Source organism: Vicugna pacos, chromosome 33 (genome assembly GCF_048564905.1).
Source record: "Vicugna pacos chromosome 33, VicPac4, whole genome shotgun sequence".
Taxonomy (NCBI): Eukaryota; Metazoa; Chordata; class Mammalia; order Artiodactyla; family Camelidae; genus Vicugna; species Vicugna pacos.
In genome coordinates this window covers 6,175,392-6,199,400 of record NC_133019.1, presented here as the reverse complement: position 1 = coordinate 6,199,400, position 24,009 = coordinate 6,175,392, and the positions used below count along the sequence as shown (strand labels likewise).

At 40.9% G+C, this 24,009-nt stretch overlaps 1 protein-coding gene across 4 annotated transcripts in view; it reads right to left on the bottom strand.

Annotated features, from left to right (window-relative positions):
- Window positions 1-23,657, bottom strand: part of CDON (cell adhesion associated, oncogene regulated) — an 87,068-nt gene extending 63,411 nt beyond the window's left edge. The window contains exon 1 of one of the 4 annotated variants that reach the window (XM_072953735.1): window positions 23,296-23,657. The gene's annotated coding sequence lies outside the window, so the exon portion shown is untranslated. Of the gene's footprint in view, window positions 1-15,594; window positions 17,124-19,944; window positions 20,155-23,295 lie in introns of those variants that run through there. The other 3 variants (XM_072953733.1, XM_006209866.4, XM_072953734.1) reach the window with 3 other exon arrangements.
- Between the last annotated feature and the right edge of the window lie 352 nt (window positions 23,658-24,009).

Genomic DNA, 24,009 nt, shown 5'->3' with positions numbered 1-24,009 from the left:
GGTGGAATTGATAAGACTCGGAGAGTGAATGGTTTGCGAACTGGGAAAGAATACGGCTCTCAGACATCTTTGGAATCCATGGTCCATCTACTTCTGTTTCCCCACTGCTTCGGCCTTCAATGAAGGAATTATGGCTGCTGTCTAGGTTTCTGGCTTGGACAAGCGAGTGCGTGGATGATGTGTGTTCACTAAGGCAGGAAGTGCACGGGAAGCAGCAGGGCTTCCCATGGTTTGCCATTGCTGTTCGGTGGGTAGCAGGGAATGGGGAGAATGCATCTTACAGTGTAGAGCTAATGAGCCGAGGTGTAGATAAGAGAAACTCTAAGAAAGAGACCTAGTAGACAAGCAAAAGAAATGCTGAAATGCTTAAGAGAGAGGATGAACTCTTGCTCCCTACTGGGGATGGGGCCTCAGGCTGAATCCTTAAAAACAAAAACAAAAACAGAAACAAAACCCCATGACCTTTAAAGGGGTAGCAATTTGTCACTCAACCCACATTATCAATACTACTAATAAAAAAATGTTTAACAAAAAAGGGAAAGGCAGAAAATGATATCCCAGGGATGGAGTCAGACACTCAGACTTCTTAAAAATTAGTTTCCAGATGTCACTGAATTTCACACTCATGTACCTTTCGCAGGTACTTCGGTTTAGGGTGATCAGACACATTCCTTCACTAAAGCCTTTCGTCAGTGACAGTCTTCACGTGGGCCACGTGGGGTCTTGAGAAATGAGAGGCTCAGCTGGCAGGCAACCTTCAGTGGGTTTACTGGAGGGGTGGGTAGGGGCGGGAGAAGGGTGAGGAAAGAGAAGCAAAGAGAGTGCTACCCTAAGTCCAGTGGCAACACACAGTCAGCATGTTCGTCTCTGGGGGTTATTCTAGATGCTTTTAGAAACTAGAGGATCCCTTAAAGTAGTCCTGTGCAACTGACAACGATGCGTTCTCCGGCCTGCCACGTGGCTGGGAGGCAGTACGAGGCACATACAAGTCTTGGAAAAGTAGAGCTGCAGGGTATCCAACCCCCAGGCCCAGGGCACGCGCTCTCTTACCAGAACTCAGCCTCGCTGTTGGAAGTGCAGCTCTTGATGGTACCCACTTCGACAGCGCAGAAGGATGGCACGGCCATTCAGATCAACATTTTTTAACATGTTGACACCTACAGACTTCACAGCCCCTCCCCCACTCCTGCAGGGTCTCCGTCAAGTCAGCCAAGCACGCACCCTGATCCTGCCGCCTGCAGAAGCACCTCCTTTCACTGTGGACCGTCAAAAGTGGAGGAAGAAAATGGAAGTGACTTGGAGTTATGGCACCAAAAAGGCCAAATGAGCAAAGAAATAATCAACTCCACATGAGCCACTTCAGCTCCCACACAATAGAAAGGGCCCAGGACTAACCCCAGGAAAGGTCACTGAGATCAAAGGTCACCAGCAGAAAAAGGCAACAGTGAGGGGCTGCCAGCTGCACCAGGAATCAATGTGGTCTTAATTACACACCGACAGAGGAGGGGTCGGAGCCAGAGCCCAGTCGGGTTCCATTCACAATATTGGCGTGTTTAAAAAAAAGTCAAGTGTTCCTGTTCCACTCTCTTTCAAAGAGACTATTTCCTCCTGCTTCTAGAGCACAGGAAACCAAGAATTGTGGAGATAAGATAATTCTGGCATCCATGGTGAGCTGGCCGGGAGGATTACGAATATTTAAAAGCTTAGCTGCATAGACAGTAAAATTCTAAAAAGTGACTTGGGAGAGATTTTTAAAAACACAAAATACAGCAAGTTTCAAGGGGATGACTTTGCAAGCATCATAGAGTCAACACTTGCCAAAAACCCAACACTCAGTAGATTTTCAGGTTTGTCGTTGGAATTGGCTTCATGGGAAAAAATAACAGAATTATGGTAACCACAGAACAAATGCCAAACGCAAAATTTTAAGTTTGCAAAGAACTAGCTAACCTTGAACGGACTGAGGTTATAAAGATCCAGACAGACATCTGGCTAACCTTCTTTGTTGGAGAATGAGGAGAAATACGAAAACATTTGAAAAAGAGCTCTAGATAAGTGTTAGGTAATAAAACTAATATAGTTGTTAATAAGTCCAGTGCTTTGCTCAGACCTTACCAAATGGAATGAATTTTCCCCTGGCCATTACAAAAGACACCGTCATGGGGTCTGGTTTAGATTTCATTTCAATAACAGGGAAATAAGAACTCAAGGAGAAATTCATTTCCATGAAATACATTCTAATATATACAGTCAAACATTTAGGAAAAAGCAAAGTAAGAAAGATTCAGAAATCGAAGAAAAAACATCTTTGCTGCAAATAAACTTGAATCAATGCTGGTTGAGCACTGGATCTCTCTCACAATGATTTTTATATTATATTACCTGCTGAATTATGAATTTCCTGGAGACCTGGAACATAGTGATATGAAATTTCCAAGGACCTTACTCCATCTTTAAACTTGGCCTCATAACAGTAACTGAAGGAGTCTAGACTGCTCAGGAGGCCCTGCTTTGTTTAAGTTGGTGATGTGAATTAGGTCAGATCTAGCTTCATCAAAGCTGTTATGGCCCCATGTCAGCGCACTGGGCACTGATAATGAGACACTTCAAGCACCCTCATAAGTTGGCATACGAGTCAATCACAGATTCCCACGCACTTAGTACACAATCACCACAAATGGAAGGATAAATCTAAAGATAAATAAAAAACAGACGTTGGCCTGTTGGAAGAAAACCTGCATTCCCAGACACTTTGATAGGCAGTGAAAAATCAAAGAAATGATCAAGATACAACGTCCTGAAGAAACAGAAAACAGAAAAACAAATCAATCTCATGGTTACAGGGGAAGTGGGAGGGAAGGGGTATATTTGGGAGTTTGAAATTTGCAAATGTTAGCTACTATATATAAAAATAGATTTCAAAAAAGCTTCTTCTGTATAGCACAGGGAACTACATTGCTATAGTAATACATCTGTAATAATCTTTAACGAAAAAGAATATGAAAATGAATATTCGTATGTATATGCATGACTGGGACATTGTGCTGTACACCAGAAATCGACACATTGTAACTGACTGTATTTCAATTTAAAAAAAAAAAAGGATCGAGATATCTTTCTAAATGCAGCACAATATAGCATGACATTTTAGTCCAACTGGGAGAGCCCCAGACAGTTGTAGCATTGGGTCCTGTCTGTCCACCAGAAAGGAAGCAAAGCTTGTTGGGACAACTCTGCTGGGCTGCGTGTGGACAAACCAGCAGCTGCTGCTTTGTGACGTTATGTTGGGCAACAGTAAACAGGATGGTCAAAAGAAAGAATTCAAGGAAACACTGATGCAGGAGTCACACACACATATACAAGACACAGACACCCCAGGAAAACCGCGGCAGCAGACAGACCCAACCCGGAAGACAGATAAACTCACTCCAATGATGCTTCTCTGGGCAAAATTTTTCTGAAAATCCTTTGTTAATTATTTTCAGTGTCCATGTAGAAACAAGGCATAAAAGTCATCTCATTAGGTTATGATTACACCTGATTTTGACCTCCATGTAATCTTAACTCCATCATCATCACCCAATTAATTCATGAATGGTTATTTCCCAAAAGAACTCAAGAACACCAAAAAAATCTTTTAAAGTGCCATGACCAGAAAAGATAATTTCAAAAGAACTCCAAACTTCTTGGTACAATAACAGCAATGTGAGATTAAATATACAGCTTCCTGAGGTGACAGACTTCTTCAGAGACACAATTCTCATTTAGATATGTGAGTTCTGGTGTATTTCTTAAGTTTTTCATATCACACTGTACTCACGTTTCCTCACTGCACAGCACTTGTCATACCCGACAGGTGTTGAATACACGTTACACGTTGATACATCCACAGACCTTGTAGCTGGACTTGTAAGGACTCATCATTAGCTTCAATGCACAATGTGTGGATTTGGGGTTTGGCTTTGTTTTTCGGTGAGATTTACCAAAATTAGAAGAGAATTATGAGTTTACTGTTTACATAATGACAGATGATTAATTTCAGTCTTAAAATTCTAAGAATGCTGTGAGCTGGATCCTGAGCTTAATTTTCTAAAATCTCTTCACTCAACCCATTTTCTAACACACATTATGAGTGGAGGTGGAAGCTGTAACCCAAAGGCATGAAAAGCAGTTTCTCGTTCACTTATACAACCAAAATGTGTCAAGTACCTATGTTCAAGATAGCTGGGGAAAAAAGACGGGCAGAGGGAAGATGAAGTAAAATAAGACAGCAGAGCCCTTGATCTCATTCCCTAAACCTCTGACATCTTTAACTCCCGGCTTACACACAAACAGGAGCATTTAAAACTTTTCTGAGGTCTAAAAAAGTTTCCAAAACTGACAGGGGTCCTAATTTTTTAAACAATATATTTTAAAAACATTTAATAAGTACATTTTAAATATTTTTTTAAATTAATAATTGGTTATCTAAAGTAATGGATTTCTTTTTCCTTCGGAATGTTATCCGGGCAGAACATGTATTAATTTAGCGTGGCTTAGGTTCTGTCTGCAAGTGGAAAAAAAACCCCACGATTTTCACCCCCAGCTTTAGAATTCTATGACAAGCATTTTACAAGTGCTGTGTTTAAAATGAAAAAGCACTTAAAAGCTTGTATGCACCTCTTCCACTGGTTTTGCCTCATCTTTGGCAGCCTCCAAAAATGACTGTGTAATGAGAGAGGAGAGGGGGAGAGAAAACAGCAAAGGTATCCAAAATCAACAAAATTTCAGCTCTAAAAATTAAATCAAAAGCATATAGTTCAGCACTTCAGTTTGCAAGCAAAAGAGAGACTGTTTGTGTTCACTCGCATTAAAAAAAAAAAAAGCAGGTTGAAAAGAAAAAGTAGTAAGAGACTAGTTTATGATTTCACTGTAAGAACCTGGACAGGAAGTCCCTTTACTTTGCATACAGGTAAAGAAACTGCAGAAAATTCCCTGGCGAACTTTCTTGCTTTGTGAAAAGCATCCTCCTCCATTTTCCAGTCAAATGATCTGTGAGGTTTTCACAGAATTCTGGAAACACTGTGAGAAACATGTACACAATGGAAAAGACAGGCCTTCTCATGAAAACACGGTGTTTATCTTAGAAAAGAACCATTGGTTATGGAGCAAACAGCCCTGCCAATTTGCAGACTACTTAGTTATCAGCTTTCCAAGAACTTACATTTAAAACATCTCACAGCTCCACATAATCATCTCCTTTTTCTCTTCCCAGCTTCCCTGCCAACCTGAGTAAGTACTTGAGAGGAAAAGGCCCAGATGGCAGGTGTGGGTGTTCCAAAGCGTCAGATATTATTTTGTTTATTTGAATTACATTCTTTGCTTAAGCAGCCTCAGGGTACAAATAAAACATACTACTAATTAAAATAACCAACAGCGGTACTAATAAAACATCTAAAAAGCAGCTTTTATAGACTTTTTAGGCGTTCGCCTCCTGATCTCAATATATGGAACAACGAAGGTACACTTAAAACTAAGTGAGACACTTCCATTTCTGTTGGAGAAGGATAAGAATCCAGTTTAAGTCCGCCGTCAGAGAGAGAATCCTGCTGGAGACACTTGGTGTCATAAGCACGTGGGCACCAATCTCACAGATGGAGAAACGTCTAGCGGGAGAAACAGCAAAGACACCACATCCAATCTGAGTAACTGTACACGGATAGTTCACGAAATTTAATCTAGAGCATTGGTTCCCAGACTTTTGGATTCCAGTAACCAGTAACATCTAAAAAGAAAACAAAACACCACTATGTCCCCTGTTAAGACTGCCAACAATTCACCAAGTTTAAAAAAAAAAAATGCCATCTATTATCATTGCTTCACTGGAGCAGAACAAGATGCAGGCAAAAGAAGAACTTTCAGAATACATTCAGCTGTAGGAAGGAATCACTACACGTTTTTTGGCTGGTTTTTTCTCTTTTCACTCCAGACAAATATAAAACCTCCATTATGAACCATGCTGGTTTGAAGATCAATCTTGAGAAGTTTTCACTGTCTTAAATTATGTTACAACAGCTCAACACCAGCATTCGGTTATAAAATAGGCTAAATCACGTGTCCCCTAATGGAGCAATAAACACAGATATGCTGCAGCTTTTCATCCTGAATGTCCACCAGCAGATCTCCCGAAAGCAGTGTTTTCCCTCTTCTCAGTACTGACAGGTTTCTGTCACTTAAAAAGACCCCACTGGTCCCAGTGCCATCCCTACTTTTCATTAGTAACACTCCCCTCCCCAAATAGGCCAGACTTTCAGATCTTACTGGGAAACTGTTGTTCCAGGGGCAGAAACTTTGTCCAATGTATCCCTAATTCAGCTCAAAAGATTCCCAGTCTCCCTTCACTCTCACTGCATTCTGTTCTCAAATTTTGTTTTAAAACTTCTTTCCTTCTTCAGTAATGGCCTTGATTTTCATTTTAATCTGATTCCCCCTGGGTAAAAATTGTAGCCAAGGAGAAGTCATGCAGGGAAAATACAGAATTTGGTTTCACCTGACTCATCATACTGTTGAAAAATAACAGAACAAAACAGAACTAGGCTGATGGGCTAGATACTTATAGATCCCATAAATGTAGAAAATTTCAACCAGATCTGGATTAAACACTAGTCTTTCGGTTCCACGAGGGAAGGGAACGTCTGTTTCGCTCACCACTGTATATCTGACACTAACATCTTGCACAACATGAGTGCTTAATAAATGCTGATAAGTGATTAAATGTATACTGAGAGAAACCCAGCAATGTTTTCTAGGAATTATATATGACCTCAACACACTACTAATTTAATATGCTTAAAGACCTTCTAGCAAATCAAAAGAGAAATGACTGGAATGGTCTGATACTCTCAGACAGCTGTGGAAGAGAATCAGCACTGAAGTTTTACGATCTGTTCACTGAGCTTATCCATGTTTACCCCATGTTTACTTCCTTTCTATTATGCAATTTTTAAAAATCAAGAGCTAATAATTATGTAATATAATTTGATAGGTACTGAGACCAAATGACTATCAAAGTACATGATGTAGTGCAGAAAAAAACAAACAAAAATGGGAAGAGTTCAAATAATGGATGTTATCAAAAGGTCTTTTAAATCTAAGGGGAGAAAAGATACTACAGCCAACATGAGAAACACTGCTACTTTTGCTCACAAACAGAAATGACTCAGTAGTTGTGAAACATCCATCACGATCTTACACATTCTAAAGGCATAGGACCAACAGTGGGTAAATGGAAATGGTACTTTTAGGATTGTCATAAGGGTTTGTGGCTAAAACAAATACAGTGGACTCGTCATACACTTATGCAGAGATTGGCATGACAGGCTACAATATCAGGCTTTTTAGATATAGAAGCCAATTAAGTGTCCATCAACAGAGGAATGGATAAAGCAGATGTGGTACATATACACAATGGAATATAATTCAGCCATGAAAACAATGAAATTTTGCCATCTGCAACAATATGGATGGACCTGGAGGATATTATGTTCAGTGAAATAAATTAGACAAAGACAGATACTGTATGTCTTCACTTATATGTGGAATGTAAAACAAGCAAACAAATGTAACAAAAGAAAACAGACTTACAGATACGGAGAACAAGCTAGTGGCTACCAGTGGGGAGGGAGGCAGGGGAGGGGCAAGATAGGTGAAGGGGATTCACAAGTACAAACTACTAGGTACAAAAAAAAAAGACGCAATGTACAGCACAGCCAAGTCTTATGTTAATTTTATATGAAGTATAATCTATACACATATGGAATCACTACGTTTCATACTTGAAACTAATGTTGTAAGTCAACTATACTTCAATCAAAACAAAAAGGGTTTTACATTGAAATTTTTTAAAATTTTAAAAATATAATAAAATATCAGGGTTTTTTTAATCATAGTCATGTTTCCTGCAGTGCGATATAAACTTTTGCACAGTAAAAATAATGTAACCAAAATTCTACCACACAATGCTACTACCAAACAGGAAGATATCTCTCTAGGAAGCATTTCAAGTATACTTAAAGAGCACTGGCCAAATTAACTGGGTCAAACCACAAAGAGTTTTATAAACTTCCCTAGAACCATCAAGTCAATCTGTCTCACATCTTGTCAATACTTCTTTTTTTTTTTAAAGTCCTGAATTTGGTACATAAATACCTAAGGAAAAGCAAGTATGTTTTTTAAGCAATCTGCCACAATGCTAATTTGATTTATACATACAGGTCAGGTAGATTAGTCACTCCCTGTCCATATCAGGGAATATCAACTTGCTCATTTATTTGCATAAATAAATAAGTTGGTTGTTAGGATAACTAATCATAAAATTAGGATTTTTAATATATTGTACAAGGATTTAAATCAGAGCTGCCAGGGAAAGATTCAACTGTTTTAGTCAGTAGACCTTTCTGCCTGTGCGCAAGAGAGCAATGCTGTATCCCCAGTGGTAATCCTGGGTCACTTGGAAATGATTTGGGGAAGCAGGGCTCGAGATATAACATGAAAAATCTCACCAAAGACTTCCCTTGACTCTACACCACCCTTGACTCTTGCTTCCACTAGGCAGAAAATTGCTTTGTGTGGAAATATATTCATTTATATAGAAACAGATAGAAAAGCAGAAGTTGTGAATCACCTTCTAGCTCATGGCAGCATACGTGTGCCAAACTTGAAAAGCATATGACATAACAGATGGTGTAAGAGAACCGTCTACTAGGGACACACCTGTTTACAAACCTCTCACTCACTATATATAGTTCATCAACAATCAGTAAATACTATGCATACATACATTTCACTGAATGGGTTTTTTCATTTTTTCAGTATTACATATCCGGGTGCACTTTTAAAGTGACTGGCCCATAAAATACTGGACCAGTAATGAAAAACAAGCTCTTCATTAAAAAGAAATAATGTTAAGCATGCTTAAAATCTAAAGAATCAAATCAAATAGTCCAGTAAAATATAAAATAAATAAAAGTATCTTCCTACTATTAAACTCAATGCTGACAATGTGAAAAAAAAATCTTTTTAAAGACTTAAAATGTTTGAATTATATTGGTTTGTGGTTTTGCTATAATATATATATTCATTTTAGCTTTATAAGTTTGCATTTAGTTTATTTTGTATATAATTAAATGAGATTAATAATAAAATTATGTAATCAACATGGGGGTTTATAAGAATTCTTCCCTTTGAAAAAGTTACACATTATTCAAGTGGTCACCCCTTTTTAGCAAAATATAGGACATGTTTATTTCAGTTGAGAAATTACGTTAACTAACCAAACACCGGGCTATTTCATTGATCACACGTATCTTTGCAAATCTCAACTGAGAATGGGGTTGGAATGACAGGACAAGAATGACAGTTTCAAGTACTAGATTCACATTCCCCAGAATCAAAAAGGTTAAAAGAATCTTGTAAATGCTATCCAACTCCATAGCCACCAAGACCACTTCCTTCAGAAAACTCTATAAATGCAATTCAGCCAAGCTTTATACACCCAGCAGGAATATCTGAAAAATCTGTGCATTTTTAGAGTTGTGGCACAATGTTCCCTGCTGCCAACATGCTCACTATTGCTACAAAAATTACTGTGCTTTCCTTGAAAACTCAGATGCCGGTAATAAAAATAGTCATTAGGCCAACCTGTGGGGTAGAAGAAACAGATGGAATTCCCAACACTACCCAAAAATATTCAAAACAACAACAACAATAAATAGACAAACACCTCCTCTGAAGCATTATTACTGTCACTGCTGATGACAGAAAAGGAGCTATAGGACAAGGAGACTGGAAAGAGGCGCCTACAGCCCCAATGTACCAAGTTGATTCCACAGCTCCTGGGCCAGTTCACTGGATGTCCCTCCACTGCTGAACCTCAGTCTTCAATAATCACTTGAGGGCTTATCCTGGCCACCAAGAAACAAAATCGGGGCATGGCTGGAGCGGGGCTGACAGCACACATAACTGGCCTTTCTCCAAGTCAAATATTTGCCTCTGATGATCCTATATCCATTCTATTTCTTTCTCTTTTTTTTTTGAAACAACTCAGGAATGGCACTTTATTGGTGGTCTTTAATGCTACCAATCCTGGCTAAGTATTTATCTGCTCTGATCATACGGAAGCCCAAGGGCACAGCAGAAAATTTGGAAGAACAGACATAAGAGTCAAGCTCATTATTTAAAAAAATATATATTTATTTAAAAATAATGATATATATATATCACCTAACCTAACCACTCTCTCTGCTAGGAGCCATGTCCTAACCAACTCAAGCACATACAGTCAACTCTAGCTTATTCCCACACTTACAGCCTCGTAAAGTTGAATCCCTACTCATTTGATTTTGATTTGACAGTCTGCAATACAGCGACATCACAGTACTGTTTTGTCAACTGTAAGCCCTCCTCCCATAGATAACATACCAGAGTGGCAAGAGCAACTGCTCACATTCCAGGAGCACCTACCAAGCGCCAGTCACTGTGAGGAGTCAGTGAGGAGGTCCAGAGCCTGATGAGCCACCGTTCCCATTATACAGACAAGGACACTAAAGCACACAGAGGCCATGTCACTGGAAGACAACGGAGTCTGGCTCTGACCCGGGGCACTCTGACTCCAGAGTTTACCCGAGTCTAAACCTGTCTGACCCGCTGCCTGAAAACTCCCAGGTTAAGAAAATTCCATTTACAGAAAGCTAATTCATTCTCAAGTCAATGACTTCACTGATCTGGAAATTCCACACGCTCAATTTACTTCAAATAGGGGGAGAGGGTTCTTCCTCTACCCGTTTCTACTAAACAGCGTATGAAGGATGAAAAACAAGAAATGATCTTCTCTGGTTGGACGCAGCACCACGTGGAGACTAATGATTTAACGTGCTGCCAAGAACAACTGGCACTTTCCAGTCACACACAGAATCTATCTGCTGGTAATGAGACAAGGCACAAATGATACAGCAAAGGTCAACTGCAACACTCAAAGGCCCAGATATGCCATTACAAGTGTCCAAATCGTTGCTGCATAGTGAGAGAGCAAGGGGTTGAAACTGCCTCAGGTGAAAGCCAAAACTTGCAAATAACCTCATTAGAAAATAAAGAGGAAAATTCCTTACAAGTTAAAAATTCCACTAAAGAATATATAACATCAAAGAAAACCATGTTAAGAAAGATGTCAAGATAAGAAGCAAGATCTCTAAAATTTCAAGAATTTAATCACGTAGAAGCCAAATTAATCTGCTGACCCAAAAATAGGATTTTAAAGCCACTTAACTATAACCTAAAAAATAACACACAAATTAATACATATTAACCACTACAAATAAAACTACAGTACAGACTTGGCTTAGACTTGGCAATTAGAGATCTCAACAAGTATTCATTCTTGTTCTGTTTTTCTCCGTTCAAAAAAGAAAAAAAAAAAACCTACAGACAAGCCTCATCAATCATTAAGAGGGCCTGGTTCTGATATTATACGAGTCCTGTCAACCTTAATCAAATTGCTTGCCAGATCGTAGATAAGTAATGACTTGCTTAGGTTAAGCAAGGCCAGAGTTTTCCTTCTGTAGTATATACATCTCCAGAGTGAAAATAAACAGCCTCACACCTCTTACTGGGAGCTGGACTGCGCTGCTGCAACCCAGCCTTCACTGCAGCCCAGGAGGGGAGCAAGGTTTGCCTTTAAGAATATCTGTTTTTCTTTCTTTCTTCTCAAGCTGTTCATCAAAATTATTTTTACGTATCTCATTAAGCAGTTAACAACTGTTTGTGATCTGCACTGGAAGAACACAAACGAGCTATCCTCAAATGCTGCAGCATTAACCTTTCTTTTAGCCAGTATTATACAATGACATAAAATGAAAAGGAAATAGCTTACGATTGACAAAAGCAATACTAGCAGAATCCCTTAAACCTGCAAAACTTGTACTCCTTTTCTAACATATCCAAGAAATGAAAAATTAAGTTTCAACATCATCTGTCATGCTCTGGACACAGGAGCATCATGGAATGAATGTGAAAAGAAAGAACAGTTGATTGATTTTATATTCATTCCACGAGCAAAGACACAAATGTAAAATGAGATTTATTTCTAAAAAGCCCCCTTTGCTATTTTCCTTACTGTGCGTATAATTGGAGAGGGCTTTCAAACTTCATTTTCATGTGGAATATACTATTAAAGATTTTCTAAGCATCCAAGTACCTGCTCTAAAGAAATGTATTAGAAAGCAACCATTCCTGTGGCTGGAGAGAGGGGGACGAAATGATCTCTTTCAAGAGGAAAGAGTTTAAAAATACAAGACACCTCGGAGTCAATTTTGTCTTAGGCAAATTCACGTCAATCTCTCAATATCTTCCATTAGGTCAATAGAATCTAGAATGCAGATTCCATGGCTTACAAATGTCAAAGACAAAAAAAACAAAAAAAAAAACCAAGCAAACAAAACCTTAGAATTTAACTATTTTATTCTATTCCTAAGCAGATAAATGTGCAAATATAACCTAAATTAAGCTTAAAAACAAAGACTACAAATGACCTCCTCTTCTACCATTAGATATTTAAAGCTCATCCAACTTTGAACATTAAAACTCTTGTATCTGATACTAATGTTTAATCATTTATTGTCTTCATGATTTCTGTTCTCATGAGAACTTTACTATCTCATACATTATTGTGAACAGAAAAAACAACTTGTAAAACACTCTGCAAAGTACAAAGGACTCTAAAATTATTTAAGAAATGATCGCCCTCAGAAAGAAGCTAGGAGAAAATTATTCTGTATATGGAAGAAAAGGAACCGCAAGACAGGAGTTGCAACTGCTGAAGGGGCAAGTCCTCAGCCAGGACTCAGTGAGCACGGGAGGGTACTGGCCCCTGGCGTGCCTGTCAGCGCCCGCAACGCCAGGCAGGACGGGGCTTTCCTCCCCAGCCCTCTGGAGGCACCATTCTGAAAGCCTGCAGGGCTCTCAGACAAGGGCCCTGCTTTGCCAAAGCAGCATTTCATTCCTTCGTCACCATGTGATTGTTACACTGCCCGAGTAAACCCGCGGACCTTCTAGGTGAATCAGGCACAAAAGATGCTAGCATTTCTCAGGGAATTAGACTTTTACAAGCAAATGGGGACTTTGTCTTTCTACAATATGTCAAGTGAGAAGATTTTTTTTTCCAGAAAACTCGCATTTCAACATGAAGGGGGAAAAGAATTCTTAATAGCACGAATGAAAAACACAAAACTCAGTTTCTCATTCTTGGTCATTGAAGGCCTCGGGAGTTTAATCTGCAGTGCCTGGTCCATGACCAGCTGACATCTATAATGACAAGAGATTTGTACAGTAAGGAGCGGAGAGGAAGCATGGATTTGATCAAGTGTTAAAATCTTTGTTCCACAGGGCTGACCATTTCCTTATCCTTCCCCTAACAATCTACCTATCTGGAAGAGAAATCCCGAAAGTAACACGTGGACAATTTTTTTTTAAGATAATTTGTTATTTTCCTGTGGGGCGGGATACAGCCTGGACTTACAAAGCTCACATTTAGAAACCCACTATGGGAGGGAGCTACAAGACTCTTTTAACATTAGTAACATGTGTATCTAGTCAAATCCCTGAGCTAAAATTTATTTGATGCTGCAAAAAATCCCCAAATATCAAATCTCTGCACGAGCTGTATTCTATGATTAAAAACCCCACCGCGGCTGCTGTCACAGAGACAAATGTGAAATTATTTTAAGACCTAACCACTGTGACAATAGCTCTTTTAAAACACATCCTTAAACACAAAAGAAATAACCAATAATGACAATTTTGTTTGCTAACCTAATAGGAGGCCGCAGTTAACAACTCATCTTAGAATGACTCAAAATTGGCTTTAGTTAGCCATGGGATTAAAAAAAAAAAACTTCAGCTCTAAAATGTATGATGAAAATTATATGAAAGAGCTTGCACAGGTCTACAGTCAAAACATAAGTAACTTAATGACTAGAGCTTAGATTTAGGAACTCAGGGTAGACGTCTGCTGTTTGTTTTTGTCTTAATCTCAAAAAAGACTCAGCCGTAAGTGTGCCTAGTATTCAACAAATAGAAACCGAAAGAACCAAGTCAGAGATTAGAACCATTCTAATCAGATCATAATACGACTTGAAAATACATTCTTAAGTAGAAGTACATATTTAAAATTAGGTCTAAGATGTCTTTAACCCATCAGTACTATAATCCTCCTTACTGGAGAACAAAACCTGTTCATTTCATTTTGGAAGAACATTTAATGTTTAATGGAAGGAACAATAAAATGACGTTTTAAAAAGTGATCACAGTAAGAAAGATGAGCCCACAACATAAATTACGGGCACAACATAACGGTAAAACTAGTGTCGGTCTATTCAGGAGTTTTAATAATCTATTAAGAACTATAAAAATATCTTCTTGGGGTTTAGCAGCCCCAAGATCTATTGGAATTGCTGCTCAGGTGCAGGGAACTCTGGTGTATGAGTTGCCACTAATTTCACAAGAGTGAACAGGGTAAACTGCCCAGGAGGAAACACTAGATTCAATCAAATGACGTACTTCCCTGGTGTTTATAAAGAGGAATAAATAGCACCTTTCTTACAAAAACTACAATCACACTCATAACCACAATCAGGCATTCACTCTCACAAGACCGTTTTAATAGCTAATTGTCAAACTTTCTGAATATATTGCAAGCTATGGAACATCAAGCCAGATAATGAAGTTTAACTTCACTCCAAAGATGAGCATTCCTCATACTCACCCTCCTAGTCACCAATCTGAGAGGAAGTTTAAACTACTGAAATAGCGGTGAGTGATAAAACAGTATGTCCGTTCCAGCTGAAACCATGTTCACGCCCTAATTCTTATTGCCTCTTATTCACTGTGTTATTTTGTTGTACACACGCCCTAGGGCCAAAACCATGAAAACAAGCCAAAATAAATGGGCAAGAAAAATCTTATCCCTAGCTTATGATGCTGTTTTTTTTTTTTCATTGGGATACAAGAGGCTGCCAAATTCTGATGTCACTACAGTAATTTCACGGCCTGAGAAAAGCATTTTGTCCGTTAGACATTCATATTCCTTGCCAATTTCACCTCCAGGTAGTGTGCACACTCACGGAACAGACAGCAAATTATAGTAAAATAGAAAATGCTAATTACTTTTACTCTGATACCTAAAAAGCCAGTAACTGTCAGAAATTTCCCTGCAAGAGACAGAGTGCAGAATGAACTTTTTACAGGAAAACTTCTATAATACTGAGTATTTAAAAAACAGACAAAACATGACATCAGCTCTCTGGACACAAAGTAATGTTGCACGTAACTAAAATATACATTTTAAATATGTAAAATGTTTGGCAAGCATTCCAGTAATAATGACAGTGGATATCCCAGTATCTTCAATATTTATTATGTTTTCTTTATCTAAAGGTTACTTTAATCTTCATCACTTGAAGATGTGGTCTATCTGAACTCGACATGCATAGTTACTGATCTTACTGGATTTTAGAGAAGAATTGTGTGTTGAAATCATCCATGGGTCTAGAAGTGACAGCTCACCAAGTTGCTATTCAGTGTGGTCCACCCAGCGTCATCAACATCATTCGGAATCTTGTTAGAAAGGGAGAGTCTTGGGATTCGCCCCAGACTTTACCAACTCAGAATCTGCATTTTAACATCCCTCCCTGTCAAGAAACTCAAACGCACATTAAAGTTCGAGAGGCGCTGCTTTAGCACTCGGATACATTCGGGACATCTGGGTGTCGTAGTTGTAAGGCAGTGCAAGGAGAGGGGTGAGAGGGATGACTGCATGTAGGGGAAAATCACATCGTCCTTCGGGAGTAAGAAAACGATGAGACAGACGTGTACACAGTGACGACAGTATCAGCGCGAACACGAGAGACGTGTTCACTGCCTGCAAAAGACAAAAGACAAGGTGTATTCAAGGAAGTTTAATTTATAAATTAGGCACAGAAAGAGATTAATAATAACCAACAATAAAACAATTTTAATATGCTGTAATAAAAGTTGTATGAATGTGGTCTCCCTCTGTCTCAAAATATCTTCTTGTACTGTAATCATCCTTCTCACAATGACGATGATGAGATGAAGTGAGGGGACAGATGCAGGCATTGCGATGTAGCGATAGGCTAGTGCTGACCTGATGATGCGTCAGAGGGAGGACCATCCGCTCAGGGTGATCCTGGATCGTGGAGCCGTGATGACATGGACAGCTGGATATCAGGAACAGAATCACATTGAGGGTTTGAGGATCTTGGAGGGGGGAGGTGGCCCACGATTTCATCACACTACTCACAACGATGCACAACTTAAAACGTACGAATTGTTTCTTTTTGGGATTTTCCATTCAGTATTTTTGGATTGCGGCTGACCTGGGTAAATGAAACTGCAGCAAGTGAAACCTGAGGTGTGGTGGGTGGCACTGTAGGTGGTGCTCAAGGAGCACAGCTCCCCCACCAGACCCTGCTTCGTGCAGTCCTACAGCAAAGGCCCTCAGAGGTCGCGTGGTCCCGCGTCTCACCCAAGGCAGAGACTCTTTCCACACTGTCTTCTGCAAAGGCCACTAGAACACATCAAGGCATAAGGAGCTCATGCCCCTTCGAGAGAGCGTTTTTCACGAGGCAGCTTTATTTGTCAACAGTTCTTCCTTCTTTTGAAATAAAATCTGCATCTTTTGAGTGCCCCTATGGGACAAAAGATGAATGGTATATCACTACTTCAACACTCTCTACCCTCATTGAAATCTTGGCCACTGGTGCTCTGATTTAAGAGAAAAGGGGGCGACCTGCCCCTCTGGAGTCCAGAGGATCCTATCCCTACACCTGGCTTATGTGAAGAATGACCTAATGTCCAGGAGCTATGAATAATGAAATTTAACAAAATTACAAAAAGACAATGCCTGAGGAGAGAGAAGTGGGCTGTGTCCAACCAGAACATCCAGAAAATCCCTCATCAACATTTCCAAGAACAGAAATGCAAGCTTTTGGGGGAAGGGTATATAGCTCGGTGGCAGAGTGCATGCTTGGTATGCACAAGATCAATCCCCAGTACCTCCGTTAAAAATAAACAAACAAATAAAACCTAATTACCTCCCCCTAAAAAAAATTAGTAAAGAAAAAAAAAAAAAAAACTAGACCCAAAAAGTCGGAGAAGGGAGAAGAAGAAGAAGAAATATAAGCTATTAATCTCAACCACAGCCCCCTTCAAAATAAAATTTTAAAAAGCCAAACAGCACTTCTGGTTCATCGACATCATCCTGTATTCTTGTTTCACTGTTTGGTGAAATAAGTTTTATTCCGTATATTAGGGAATCCCAACAATACAAACAGAAATTTCAAACATATAGGCATAGCCTGACAGCAACTGTTAAGAAGGTTAGTTGCCACAATTCTTCCTGATTTAAGTGTGAGGTCTTCAAAATTTTCCTGTAGTATAACATCCTTGCTCCATTTTCTTCCATTATTGATGGATTTTTCTTTTTCCAAGACAGCATTGTACTGTTTCGTTTTCTTCTAGAATACGGCACTAACGCTGGGCTAGTGGTTACTTCTGTACAATTCTAAGTATTGCTTATGGCATTAAATCCTAAGCACGGAGGATATAAGCTATCTTAGATGTTCTTCTCTGTTTCGAGGCTCCCTCCCTTCCTTTCTAAACACACACAAAACGAACGCGGTTATCAAAAGATTTGCTTTATGGAATTGTGGCTGCAGGTGATTATATTACCTGCAACCCAACTTTGTGTATAAAAATAAGGTCATGGCTTTTTCTCTAAGACAGTGACTGGGATCTGATTTGCTAACAATTTAGGAAGAAGTGTTGTTATTTTCTGGTTTTCGCAATGACTACACACCTAACGGGCCAATAAAATGAACCCCTATGAATTTCAAAACATGCAAAAGATGCTAAAACAATTTAAAAAGCATGAATTACGCCCGTGCACAGTAACAGAGATGGATCTCAGACATGTGCAAGTGACCAGTGCAAGAAACCAGATACAAAAGAGAACTTAGCGTGCAAGTCCATTTTTATAACATTCAGGAAGAAGCAAAATTCACATATGGTAAGAGTTGTCAGAATCGTTCTCTACTGGGGGTGGTGCGGTCTGGGAAGGGGCACCAGGGAGCCTTCCAATGACAGAAATGTTCTGCATCTTGGTCTGGGTTATCACACATACGTGCATATATAAAAGTTCATCTGGCTATTTGCGGAGTACACATTAACTGGACACTTGCGTACATTTTTATATACCTCAATTGGAAGAAAAAATGCAACACATTGTTTCCCAGTGTCTTTTAAGTTTCGATTGCAGAATGAAGGAAACTGTAACACACTGAAAACTACAGCCGCTACACGCACCCACACTACTACTAACTTCTGAGAATTCCTCATTACTTCATCTTCAAAAGAAATCACTTCTGGATCAAAGTTAACTGACTAACATGTACAGGACGAGTTACTTAAAATAGCGGCAGCTAACATTCATAGAGGTTTGACTAGATGCCAAGCGCTTTACTTTCATTATCTCATGTAATCCCCACAACAGTGGTAACTGATACTTTTGTTATTATCCCCATTTCATGGATGAGGAAACCGATGCTTAGGTCAAGATCACTGCCCCAGCTCACAAAAGTAAAAAGTGATCAGCTAGTCTATGACAAGAATAGCTGAAAAGCGGCTGTATGTCAGCTTCTTAATTCTGTTTATATTAAGCAATATAAAAATATGGCAACAAAATGTAAGCAGAACATATCTAACTACAGTAGCATAACCTGTGTATTTATCCCCTCTCAAGTAAGATATGAGGAACTTCAGAATCCCTTAATTCTATGATTAAAAGGCTCATCCCTGGTTTGCAAGAACTGAAGTTCTAACTCACATTCCAACTGATATGCAGCAGAACAAAGTGTGCTTTGGGGTAGTTTTTTATTATCTCTGGCCATCAAAATACATCACACAGCAAACTGCCTGAGCAACTGTGAACCAAGACGGGCTCAATGCTAACCTTAGTGTTTACACCCATTCATTTCGGAGTCCTTTCCATTTGGCCATACCAGTAGAAGGCAAGCCCAGGATGAAGGTGGGGGAAAAATTAAACATATTCTCTAACAGGCTTCTTTATTTTCTAAATACTAAGTATTGCGAGGAGAATTTGGTAGACAGCTACATGGAAACAGGATGGAAAGAACTGTGACACACAACATGCTTTTAATTGGGAACAAAATATATCAAATTAACCATCAGATAGGCTACTGCACTCTGCACTAGTTAAAAACGACAAGCACTGGAATTCACAATCATTTTTAACTATTCCCGGAAGATGCAAATTGATTAACTACACTATCCAAGATTCAGAACTGCTCCTCCTTGAAAGAGTACACAAGAAACAAGCTGGGCTAATAGTCTGAAAAATGTATCCAAAAATTATTTGGGGGCAGGGGAGGAGGGGCGGGGGGGAGGAGGACACACTGATGTTTCTCAAAAATTCTGCTCCGAAGATTTTACAGAACATTTTTGGTAGATATATTTTCATTTACTTGTGACTGCTGGCAAGTCTGCAAAGCGATGCCTTAAAAAATAGCAGTGATAGGAAAAAAAATCCTTAAAAAGACAGCAGGAAAGAGAGATATACCCTAAATGAATTTAAATTCTGTAACAATAATGTCACAAAAACACAATTAAAAAATCATATAAAAGCAAAAGAGCAAATTCAAATATGCCTACTCCAACAAGTATTTCATCTCTGCAAAATAATCTGCTTCACAGAAAAGTCTGATTTTGCTCTCGGCTTGAAAAAGTTATTATAACAATCAAGCAGCTCTTGCAGGCAAGACCAAACTGTAACACAATTTTACATATTTATCAAAAGATCATTCAGAGAAAACTTACCCAGTCTGCAACGTGTATTAGCTTGTGCTTCGGAGGGAAAGCAGAAAAGTGACTTTCGGTACTTGCAGTGGTGTTCACTTCGGGGAAAGACACATCACCCCAGCCGTGCTTGTAATTAAGTCCTGACTAGCAGGTTGGGCTTTTCTCTTACAAGATAAGCTGTTAAGTCATGCCTTGATTTTAGATCTGCTAACATATGGAGTCTTCTAATGTAGCCTCTCTCCGCCCCCCGCCCGCCACCCGCCCATCTCCACTCTGCTCAGCTCCCTCTGCACACACACACATACACACATACAAAAAAGGCACTGCAGGGCAGAAATTCCTCAGGTGCTCGCTAATGGAATTCCCAGGGTCTTGGAGCCGCTTCGGGGATCAAGAGATCTCATCGCCCCTGCTGGGGTAAGGAGCAGCAAGTCTGTTCCATTTAATCAAATACAGAATGAATTTTCAGCTCTATTCACTAGCTTGTCTCCAGGGCTCTCAAAAGGCACCAGGCAGCTAGAATCACACACATGTGGCTCTTTTAGGCAAGTATAATTAGTTTGATTTTAAAAAGCCACATTAATAATATCACCTCAGGACCATTATTCAGGGGACAGATGACAATGATACTGTATGTTTTAAGCCTGACAATGGGGAAAAGAGCACAATGAGGGAAAACTTGAAGGACTGAAAAAAGAAAAAAAAAAAACCAACAAACCAGTTTTCATTTCATTGTAATCCTATATTTTTAAAGTGACATTAAGTATGTTCCATATACCATCTCTTAACTCAACTGCAAAGAATTAAGTGAAGCCCTCCCCCGCACTGTCTTGAAAGTGAATTAGTACCATATACGCAACAAAAATTCATAAGCAGAATGTTTATAAATCAGTGACATGTTTGCATACAATATAAAAATTTAAATAAAAACAATAAAACCTCTAATTCAAGTTAACAAAATTTCTTGAAAAAAGCACCAATCAAAAACCACTGTCAAGCCAAGTCCTTCAAAGCAATCTATACAGCAACCAGACTGCAAATTCCCTTTCTAATCTAATTAATTTCTATTAAGTAGCAAGATCATATACCTAAAGACTACCTGGCAGAAAACTCAGCTTCTCTTCTGATGTTTTGCCTTATTTACACTCCTTCACAGTACAAATGCTAATAACCAGGCAATGGCTAACATAACGATGTGTTAAAAATAACAAATTTTTCACTTAATTATTTTCAACTTTCCTGTCTCCAGCCTGATTTCACTAAGATAATGTTTGGTTACTGAAATCATTTCTCCAGGATCTTACTAAGAAACAACACCGATTTTGGTCTAAATGCCTGCATAAGAAACATTTCTAGAGAAGAAAAATTTTACTTCAACTTATATTTTGACAAAGCCATAAACAAAATCATCTAAAAAGTCATGAACGCCCAACGGCAAAAAAGTGGAAAAATAGGAAGAAAGCTAGTCAACAAATTTTACCTGATCTCGTTAGAGCACAGCCCTATGACAGGAGTTCCTATTCCAACAGCAACCCTTCATCTTTATATATACCTTGCAGATGGGGATGGGAGAGGGGGAAGCAGGGGAGGCGGGGTCCTATCTTAAAGTGAACTTAATTCCCTTCATGCAAAGTCAAACCACCTGCAAAGAAGGCAAGAAGTAAGACTGATTTAGAAGCCAACCTACACAAGCTGGATGGGTCTGCTCCAAGTCCTAAGGGTTCTTTGTACTTCCCCGCCTGAGAGTCAGAGCTGGTTAAGTACTTTCCACAGAAGAGGAGGTTGATGAGAACCACGGCAATCAATCAAAGCATCCCAAGTGAGTTACTACACAAACAATAGCACAGTACCTCTAGTAACTGATTTTCCTGGTTGACTAAACTATTCAAACAAAGACAGATTTTCCAAATACTATATCCGAGTTTTTGCATGCAAGTTAAACAATATACACTTGTGTGTGTGTGTTTTTTTAATAGAAATATAAATGTTTCTGCTCTACGCACTGCCACACACCCAGGGCACGTCTTTACAAAATGAAACAGGTTTTCTCCATCCTTCTCATGTAACTTGAAGTATGAGGCAGTTTATTTCAACATGTGCATAACAGAAACTGCAGTACTTGGTGCCTCTCTGGGTTCCTAAGAATGCTTTCTAGTTAAGCACTAAATTAAATTTTCCAGAAATTTTCTGGAGTTTTCTTTTATCTTCTATTAAAAGTTGAACTACCCCACATTTTCAGCTAAAAGAGACTATACCCCAAAATGAGCTATAAAATGTAACAGAACGTTTAAACTTGTACTGAGAATAAACTCATTTCATTCTCCAGGCCCCTCCCCACCCTCTCCTAGCAGGCACTGTCCACGAGGTATGCCAAGTATCAGCTGGGGAGTCTGAGGGCTGTGGCATCAGCGAGGCACAGAATCAAAACTGGCCTCTTTCATCTTTCCTGGCCATTGGTCTGAGAATAAATCTCATGTTACCTTTTAATCCAATCTTCTGTTTCTCAAGGTGTCTGATTTAAGACACAGAGGTTCTATTAATGAGGTTCCCTAAATTCTAGATCTCAGCTAAAAAACAGCCTGCCCCTTAACGCACCTGCCACCCTCTGGAGTCCGGACTGGGAAAGGCAGGCATTCTAAAGAAAGCTCCTTTTGGAGAGCCTTCCACCTGATTTGGTGGGGTTAGGGAGAACAATGAAGGGAAGGGCGAGAGAGCCTCTCTAACCCCCTCGGTGATTTATTACTGAAATTCCTAGATGTGGAGAGAATGCAACAAAGGTCTGGAAGCTGCAGAGTGAAATAAATAGCGAGCTGTAATGTATTTAGCAAATGATAATGCAGTCCACAGAGAGCTTTACAGAGGGGAAGGGAAAATACGCTCCCTGGGGCTGGGAAGAAACTGAGTCTGTGAAGGCAGAGAAAGATACATTGTGCAGAAAATTTCTCTTGATTCTCCCTACACATAAATCACTGTCTCTCGCGGGCGCTCCGCGGGGATGTAGGTTGAGAGAGGCGAGGGACCCCGCTCCCTTGGGAAAACGTGCCGGCGCCCCTTGCTCCCAGCTATGCTGCATCTCACCTGCTCTGGCGGATCATTGTCAAAGAGATTTAATCGTGTCACTGACACCTCACCCTGCCTCCTCCCACGAGGTGCCTCAGAGTCCCCAAGGACGCGGGACCTCGGGCTCCCCGCTGCGCATCCGTCAGCTGCCCTTCCCAGAGCCCGCTCGCAGCCTGGACCCCCATGCCCTCCGGGACACGCCGGCCTGCCCGCCCCCGGACCTCGCGCTCGCAAGCCTCGTGGCCCCCAAGCGCGGTGTCCCCTGGCCACCCCTCCCTCCGACCCTGCGGTGGGACCCCACCCCCGCACCTCTCAGCGGGGCTGGCCAAGCCCCCAGACCTCCTGTGCGGCAGCCGGCTCCGAAAGCCACCCCCAGGTCATCCCTCGCGCGCTGGCGGCGGCTACGGCGGCGGCAGCGGCTGCGATCCGAACGGGCCCCTCCATGCACCGGCCAGGGCAGCAGGAGGGCGCGGCGCCTCGCACGCCGGGGCGGGGGCGCGGGGGCGGGCGGCGCAGGGTCCCCGTCTCCTCACACGGAGCCGCGCTAGCCGGGCGCCGGGGACTCAGGGGAGGGGAGCCGGGGGGGCGGAGTCACCGGCGCGCGCCCCCGCAGCCGCGCTCCTCCCCGCCGAGGCGCGCGGGCGCGTAACCCGGCGGGCGCTGGGCCAGGGCGGAGCACGCGAGGAGCGGGAGGAGGGGACCGCGCCGCGGAGGCCGCAGCTCCGCGCCGGCCCGCGCCGCGCCGGAGGGTGCGCGCGCAGCCTGCCAGATCAGCGGCGGGGGGATGGGCCGTACCAACGTGCGCGGGGGTGGGGGGAGCTCCGTGCAGAACCCTCTCCTAGTCCCCCTCCTGTTGGCTCTGCAAGGGAGCCCGCCAAGGCAAGGAGAGGAAGTCTCCGCTTTGGCTTAGGATAGGTGAGGGGGAGCTGACTTGGCAGTTCCCGGAGGTTCCCGTAGTGCCTGCACTCTCCCCTCACCCTTCCTGCCCCGGGAGAGGCGGCATTTCGGGCCGGCCCACTACTG